Consider the following 8,864-nt stretch of genomic DNA (forward strand, 5'->3'; position numbering starts at 1 on the left):
TGGAAATCTATTCAACATTGCTTTAACCCTATAGCTTAAAAGTCTTGTCAGCCTGAAAAATTGCTATTCTGAGTCTGCTGCCTAATATGGACTTCCACCTACTCAAATACAGTATATTATGTGTTTGTTCCATCTGTGAGTGTGCGTGAGAAGAGATGAAGAGAGAGGCTTTTTGCTGTTTTGCCATTGTGGAACAGAGGCCTGTGGTGCACTGCTGAGATGTTTTTAAGTCTGACTAACATTCAGCAATCTGCTCCCTAGCAGCTAAGAAAAATGATCATTCCACTGGCAAATCCAGGAATGCCTAAATCCACTGGACACCTTTATGAACAAGGCACAAACATCTTAAAAAGACCATCCGCTGGTGGTGCACATTTTAGCCCATAAATTGAAGAAATTACATCCTACAGGAGCAATGTATTCAGTTCACTTGGTACACTATGAAAATAAACTCGCAGAAAAGAACAGAAACAGACGGATTAAAACATACAAACCACCAGCATGCTTCTTTATGTAGCTTTCTTCAAGTGCCACTGTGCTCCAAAATAAGCCTTGCGATAAAAGCAAAATCCAGGAAAAAGACGACGTGTCACAAAATGTCCCAAAATAACATAATGCTCAATCTTTAAGCGATAATAAATTTTTGTGACCCCGCCATTCTCTTGGGGCTTTTTCTTACGGTCCATTCGTCCATAACAACCCTTTTTGATGTAGCAGAAGGGGTTTCCTACAGTGTGTATCAGGGGCCTGCAGTAGGGCTTCCTGGTCCATTTATGAGGGCCTGGCCTTTTTTTGGCATCTAATTTTATTTATTTAGCCTCTCTTGTGAGGAGATGAGGAGCAGAGGAGAGGGGCGGATGGGGTGAAGATGAGAGGCAGATGAGAGGAGGAGGAGGAGGAGGAGGAGGAGGAGGGACGGAATATAAAAGGATAAAAAGGAGATGAGAGGAGAGAAGGTGTGTGTGTGTGTTGTGTGTGTGGGAGGAGGGGGTGCAGGAAGAGGACGTATGAAAGACAGGAAGCTCCGGTCAGATCGCCGGCAGAGCACCTGTCACCGAAGAGGCTGCTTTCTATCAGCATCTCCTCCCCTCTTTTTTCCATCCATCTCTTTTGTCTGGCAACAGGAGGGACACCCAAAGGGGAAAGAGCAAGTGCTTAAAATTCCTCCTTCCTTCCTGTGTCCATCTCCTCTCCTAAAGACCTGTTGTCTCCATAGCAACAGGCCCTGTCTTCATACTGAGCTTATTCAGTTGGTAGTCGTGAACGTGTGTAGGCACAGAGAGACAGAGAGAAAGTGTGTGTTCACTGCTGCTCATGCCTCTCCGTGTCAGTGTTGTGTGTCAGTGTGCCTCTGTGCATGTTGTTGTTGTTGTTGTTGTTGTTGTTTCTCACGGAAGAGGGTGTCGTCAGTAAACATCAGTCCAGCACTCCATCCAAACTCGTTTACTGAAATGAGTTTACAGTTCATTTTTGGTCAATTTGAATAAATGTTGTGTTGAAATGGAAGGAGTGCTGACTGGTTTCTGAACTTTAAAAAGTGTTTCAGTCTTTGAGTTTTGACTCAGGCACCATGACACTTCTCTCACCCGTACTGGAAGCATATTTATACTGCAGCCAGTAAGACTTGACAGATCGTCCAGCCAATGACAGCCCAGTCTGTGCTCAGTTACTTTGTCGGGGGAAGTATGTGATTGGCTATCCATCAGCAACCGGGGGAGGTCGTGATCTGGCTGTGGTGCAGGTAGGCAGGGTTCACCACTGAAACCGGGAAGTTGAAAATGAACGGCGAGGTGGGCGTGGCTGTCGTCGAGGTGGTGGTCGTTGAGGACTTGGGCCCGAGCAGCGGGCTCGCCGTGGCCGCCGCTTCGGCGGCACACGAGGTGGCAAGGAGCTGCGACTCGAACTGCAGCAGCTGCCCCATGAAGCTGAAATTAGGGGAGATGATGCTGCGACGCCGGCGCACAAACTCGAAGGCTTCGTCGAGACGCACCCGCTTCCTCTTCATCAGGCCAGGCATGGTGGCGGAGCGGGAGATGCCTGCTTGACAGTGGACCAGCACTCGCCCACTGGAGTCCCGTACTGAATCTGAGGAGAGAGGGGGTCCAAAGTCAGAGGTTTCTATGGACAGTAAAAATAATTCCGTTTTTATAAGCTACTACAAAAATCTCTCAACATCTACTGAATCGACTGGCTTTTTCCTGTAGCGCCACCAAGAGGTTCTGTGTGTTTGAATGAAATGTCAAAACAACTGATGGATAGGTCGCAAAGAAATTTGGTACAGACCCCCGTACTCCCCCTCACAATGATTAGTGAGAACTTTGGGTATCCAATAGCTTATCATGTAGCGGCATGATCAGGTCAAATGTTTGATTTGTCCATTTGTGTTTATGGCCAAACGCCTGCAGAACGAGTGACATTTCCATCAGCCTTAGCCGTGCTTGGCAAATGTTAACCGGCACGCTAACACCCTGAACTAAGATGGAAAACATTGTAAACAAACTATCACCTTAAAATGTAATTTCTTTTACAGTATTTTTAACCCAACAGATGTACAGTGACGCTTTCCCCTCAAGCTCTTTTCATTTCCCCTTCCGGTGCAGTCAAACCAGTAGCTAACCTCAAAGTGAGAAAGCAGCAAATCACATTTAACTGAAACACGCAAGTGCAACAAATTCTGGCTCATCAGCCTCTTTCACACTTCCTCCCTGTCCTATTTATGTCTCTGCCTCTCTCAGGATGTTCAGACGCATGCAATTACTTCGATACTGTGAAGATTTATGTAATAGTTTGATTAAAGCGTTTACAGTGATTCAATTTCCCCAACAACCTCACGATTAGTCGTGTTAATGTCCCAGTGCATGTGTAGTGGCCTGCAGGAAATTGGAAGCACAGAATATGAAGAAGATATGGAGGAACTTCATTTATTGTTTTTTTTTTTCCATGTCGATTAATTTAATCTAATGTTGCACCACTGCTGGCTGTGCTGCTCTGTGGATATAAACCCAATGCTTTGAATCCGGGTTTCCTCCATGACCTTTCTGGAATGATTTACTTGCATTTCTGTCTCGCTTGATTGCTAACAACCTCCCTTCCCCATCCCTCATCCTTTGTGCTCTGCTTTTGTCTACATTGTGCCTCTGTCAACTCTCTTTCACACACAAACAGATTTTCAGGTAACTCCACCACAGCGTCTGTTCACCCAGTAACAGCGGATGAGTCAGACTCTGGTCCCACAGCAGCTAACTATGACGCATACCAGCACTGACACATACACATCAGAGTACATGCTCACAAACATACAGTCACCACAGGGAAACCATAAACAAACCACACACCCCATGGATATGCAAAGGAATAGCAAATCACACCTGCCTATGTTATATACACAACACAAATGAGAAATCACGCTGCAGAGACAGGACTGATTGGAATATTTTATCATTCCAAATGCTATCATATGTCTTTACCTTGATTGTGTTACATCGTTTTGTTCTGCAATGGATTCAGATGACTAGATTTTGGTTGTTAGATTTTAAATGTGTGTGTTAAAGGGCTACTTGGAAATAATTCTGGATTCCGACAAATAAATGTCTGATTTGTCACCATGTGCCTGTGTCCAGTAAACGGAAATCCTTTCCATTGTAGTTCTCTTAAAAGCTATTTTCTGGGAAAAATTCTCAGACTCCACACGAGAAGTGATGCACATTACATTCTGGTTTTGGGATTTAAGAAGAGAGGTAGTTTTGCTAGCATGAGCAGCAAAAATGCCAAATATTTGATGGTTTCAGCTTCTCAAATGTGAGAATCGGCTGCTTGATCTTTGTCTTACATTATAGCAAATTTAATATCTTTTGGGTTTTAGACTGACAAAACAAGATTTTCTGCCACCTTAAGCACAAGGAAATTGTGATGGGCATTCTTCTGCTGTTTTATAGACAAACCATTAATAGAGAAAACAATCTTCAGATTAATCGATGATGAAAATAATCGTTAGTTGCAGCCCTACATATGTCATTAATATTAAAAAGGTCTTTGACATCTACCAGCAGGAACTGCAAGAGCTTGTACACAATCACTCCAAAATGAATGAACAAATAAACATAACTCGGATGAAATGTTTTAGTATGTGACCTAAAAACGAACCACAATAACATGCTGCAGCAGGAAGCTCATTTAAATTTGTGGTTATCCACCATGGATCACACCCATACATGCAAATCACACACTTCCTCACTGACCTATGAACTCAATAGCCTCCAGGAACCAGCAGCTGATGTCTTCTTTATGGGTCCTCCACAGGAATACATTTGTACTGGTACGCCCCCTCGAAGTGGTTGGGACAGTCGGCGGACACATTCAGCAAGGCGGAGATTCCTATGGCGTCCAAGACCTCTTTCTTTGAGGCGTGGAGGGCGCTGCCAAGGTAGAGGAATGGGAGGATCTCAACTGGGCCACCCTGAACGAAAGACATACGGGTGGACAATGATTAATTATTTATTTCTAAAATCAGCAGTGAAGAGGCAGATTTTCTGATCGGAGGCAGTTTGTGCATTAATCATTCATTAATTCACGTCACTGAGTCATTACATGGAGAAACATTTCCTGACCCAACCTAACTTAGAGCCATGTTAGACATAATTTACTTAAATGAATAACAGCTTACATGATAAGACAAAGAAGCAGATGCCAAAGACCAGATGTCTTCAGTGAAAGTGTGACCTCGCTTAAATATTTTTTTTTAAATCACATTAGCCATGCTTATCATCGGCCAGGGTTAGCTTATTATCTGTGATTAATGTGGGGTCATTCGATACGGGCCATTTCGTTTGTTTCAAGCTAGGTTATTTCCCCATAAGGAAACACATCTTGCTGTAGGAGCTGCGTGTCTGATGGGCTGACTAATGTTTACATGCTCAGACCATAGAAATTCAGTGGAAATAGCGTGTTATTGATTCATCTGCAAGAACAACAGATTTATCCCGGTGATTTACATTCGCCATTCTGTCATGCTTCATTGAGGACACCATGTACTTTCTCAGTGATCACACTTCATCGGTGGAAAGAAAGAACTGTTCTTCTGAGAAAAATGTGCTGCACAATTCTGCAACATTTCCTCTGAAAGTCAGCTCTACTCAAACATGTGTTTGCAGCTGATACAGTGTAAGCAAAAGTACTACGTGCTACTGCATACTGCACAGTACATGCTGTTATAGCACTGACTGAGACATGACTGAATATGTCAATCTATTTGTCCTTTCTGGTTTAGTTGTGTTTTGGGTAATATTTAACTGTTGGCCATAACATTTAAATGCCTAAGCCAACACATAACCAACATCGTTTTATGATTAATAGCTGTGTTTTATCTGTTGCTGTCTTATGCATATTAAAAAGGAAATATTTAACTGAACTATACTATACATATATATATATATATATATATATATATATATATATATATATACACACATACTACATACATACTATATATATATATATATATATTAATTATATAATATATATATATAGATATATATATATATATATATATATATATTATATATATAATTATATATATATATTATATATATTATATATTATATATAATATATACACATACACACACACCCACACCACACACACAAAAATATTTATAAAATATTCTAATCTAAATTACATATATCCTGATGTTTACATGCACCAATCCAACTTTGCCAACCCATTTTTGTTTATCTTGAAACATATTTCAAACCTTATTCTAATGTAATAGTGGAAGTATTGTTTTCCCTGTCATTGGATCTGAGGGGTCAGTCGGTTGCTGGTCTATACCGGTAGTGAGGCTTATTGACAAGAGCTCTGTCTGTTTATGTCACTGCTGCTGACGAACTTGGTACTGACACAGCGTCAGGAAATGATCAATACTGCTAAGAGATGTAATGTGAGGAGAAGGGGAGGGGTAAGGGGGGTTGTTAGAGAGGAAAATAGCGCGTGAGATACCACAACTGGCTATTCTACCAGGCCTCGTTTCTATGCTGCAACAGGAAGCTACAGTGTTCCTGGAATAAAACTCCCACCTGACAGTGTGGCTGAGAGACTATCAAGCATTTTTCTTAGAAAACACAGAGGACTGCCTGTGTCTCTCTCCTCATGCATTCCAGGGGAATTACACCCACACCACATGTGACTGTGAACATTGCATAAAGTCTGCAGGCTCAAATGGCAGACCACTAACAAAAACCAGGCCAAACAGGTCACAGGAAGTAGCGCAGAGGTGAATCAATGGTGAACTATGGCCTCCAGTGCAGCCTATCAAAAGACAAATAACTGATTTAAATAAAAAGTGGATTTTCATTGGTTTACGTTGAAGAAGCAAGTCTATGACTTCACTTCTTTGGACACCCAGACTAGATGGGCAAATGTGGTTGAATGAATGTGGGAAAGTGAACAACCGTTGCATAGCAAGACAAATAACATCCAGTGTTGCGCACGGCAGCTCTCTGCGTCAGTATGTGAAACTGAACAGCATAAAAAGCTGAAACAAAATCATGCATTTAACAGTTTTTTCTGTTACATATTAATGAACTCAACACTTTTAGTCTAACCGAGTAAGCTAATTAAAGACATCGCTTTTTGGTGTGGTAACTGTTTTGTTTTTTTTCCATTGAAAAACGCTCATTCGTTTTCAGACTGAACAATTGGCTGTACACACACTCAGTAGCAGTTCACACATGAACTACATCAGATTGACACCAGTGGTACTGCTGTGTTTTACCTGGTCATGGTGTGGTGTCCCACAAGACGAGCAAGCAGAGTCGATACTGGACTGGCTGGTGAGGGACGGTAAGGATTTGGTCTTTAAACAATACTCTGGGTACTCTGTGAAAAACCTGTCGTATCCACCTGGAAAGGAGACATAAGATATAATTACACCACTCTAGAAAAATGACTATAGAGTAAGGCACCACATTAGAAATAACATTATAGTAAAACATGAGAGATTCACTCAATACTGGGGACCACCAGAGCCTCCAGGAACATTACAGAAATAGAGATTATTATGCATACACATATTTGAGGACAAAGAAGCATGGCTAACCACATTAACATCCCAGTACCATTTGCACCAGGATTTATTTACTGAAACCGACCCCTGACCTACTCTGTCCTGTATCTACTGCCGTGGATTTGAAAACAATCTCATCATCCCTTTGCTTTTATTACATAGGCTGACCACCGCTCTCTGCACCTCAGGGATCAAATCAGATTAACTGGGAAAATGTCGTCTTTGTAAGCTACATACATTCACTCCTGTGCTTCAAGGCGCCTGCGTCATTAGGATGCACACACACACACACACACACAAAAAGAATGCGCCACAGCTTGCAGCTTGCAGCAGCTTTGGTTTTCAGATTTCCTGCAGTCTAAATATAGTCTGGTGGGTAAATCGAGTGTTGATTTTAGATTTAGACAGCTTCCCATCTATGATTTACCCCAGGCAAACTGTTTCTGAAAGGATCACGGGTGTCCTGTAAGTCCCTCCGGTTTGATGTGGCTTGTACGCATCAGCATTACCTCATTCACTCAGCTCACGGCCATTGGTCTGTGTGTGTATGTGTGTAGCTGTGAGTGACCGAGCGAGTGTGTGTGTGTGTGTATTGTAAAATTCAAAAACAGATAAAATAAAAATGAAACCAGTGTATAAAAATAGAGCAAGCACAGTTTGCAGCACATTTCAATCTCTGGTTTATAGGCGAAGGAGCAGCTACGAATATTCAGTAGCTTTATGAAGGCATTAAAATAATATTGATATGTTGGTTGAAAAATAAAATGAGCTATGCCCTAGATAGGCTGGTGGCATATCCATTTAAACTAGGCTATTAATGACATGTGGAGAAATTTTTATTATCATTGATTAAATAAACATAATCATTAACAGAAACATTAATCTTCCAAGCAAGTGTACTTTTATCATTACTATTTTCATTGTACATTACAATTTTCATTGTATATTTTAACTTTGACTAATATAAGGGCTTATCAAGAATAACGCCATATGCAGGAGGAAATAACTCACCTATTTTGAGCAAAAAAAATGTTTTATAGGTTATTGCCCCAATTAAAGGCTGATTTTAACAATGTATCAAGGGAATATATATATTTTTATGCCTCTTTATCACCCTATATTAGAATAAAGTACCCTTCATCAGTTATATTAAATGAATGCTTCCATGGACCTTTTGAGGCTGAATCCTGAAATGTAATGACCACATTGAGTGAAGCCTATTTTCTCAACATTAGCCCACATGGAGAGGCTGACCCATTTAAAGAGTGTAATAATAAAGCACGTATTTACCTTTGAGTAGGTATATGCGTGTGCCGGAGGAGTCCCTGCACAGCGCGTTGAGCACCACAGTCAGAGTGCTGTCCTCATTCACCGCGTCGGAGTCCTGCGTCCTCTCATCGTACAGCACCGCGGCGGAGTACAATCCCGGAGCGGACGCGGACACGGACCTCCTCCTCCCCCCAGTATCTGGTCCAGGCTTCAGCCGGAGCCCTTGGCCCTGGCGGCGGACGATAGTGTTGCAGGGCGGACTTGACGGCGCCGCGTATGTGCCCCGCGCTGAAGGCGAGGAGGAGCGGCAGTCCAGCAGCAGCACTTGGCGCTGTCGTCCTTCAGGAGCCGCTTCAGCACCGGCAGTCCATCTCGCCCAGGTCCACCATCGTGCGTCGTTTCAGTGTGCTTATGTAGGGCTTACTGTCTTATCTTCGTCTCTCTCTCTGCCCCCACCGCCCTCCAAACTGGAGAAGGCGCACCGATCCTGCGGTGGATTCCCTTTTTTAGCGCATCACACCCTGCATTGTAACCG

The 8,864-nt window shown here is 42.4% G+C and overlaps 1 pseudogene; it reads right to left on the bottom strand.

Annotated features, from left to right (window-relative positions):
• Positions 1-1,615: 1,615 nt before the first annotated feature.
• On the bottom strand, positions 1,616-8,718 carry LOC119888012 (annotated as a pseudogene).
• Between the last annotated feature and the right edge of the window lie 146 nt (positions 8,719-8,864).

This window comes from Micropterus salmoides, unplaced genomic scaffold (genome assembly GCF_014851395.1).
Source record: "Micropterus salmoides isolate LMB-PRFRI ecotype aquatic unplaced genomic scaffold, ASM1485139v1 Ms_hic_scaffold_4661, whole genome shotgun sequence".
In the NCBI taxonomy this organism is placed as follows: Eukaryota; Metazoa; Chordata; class Actinopteri; order Centrarchiformes; family Centrarchidae; genus Micropterus; species Micropterus salmoides.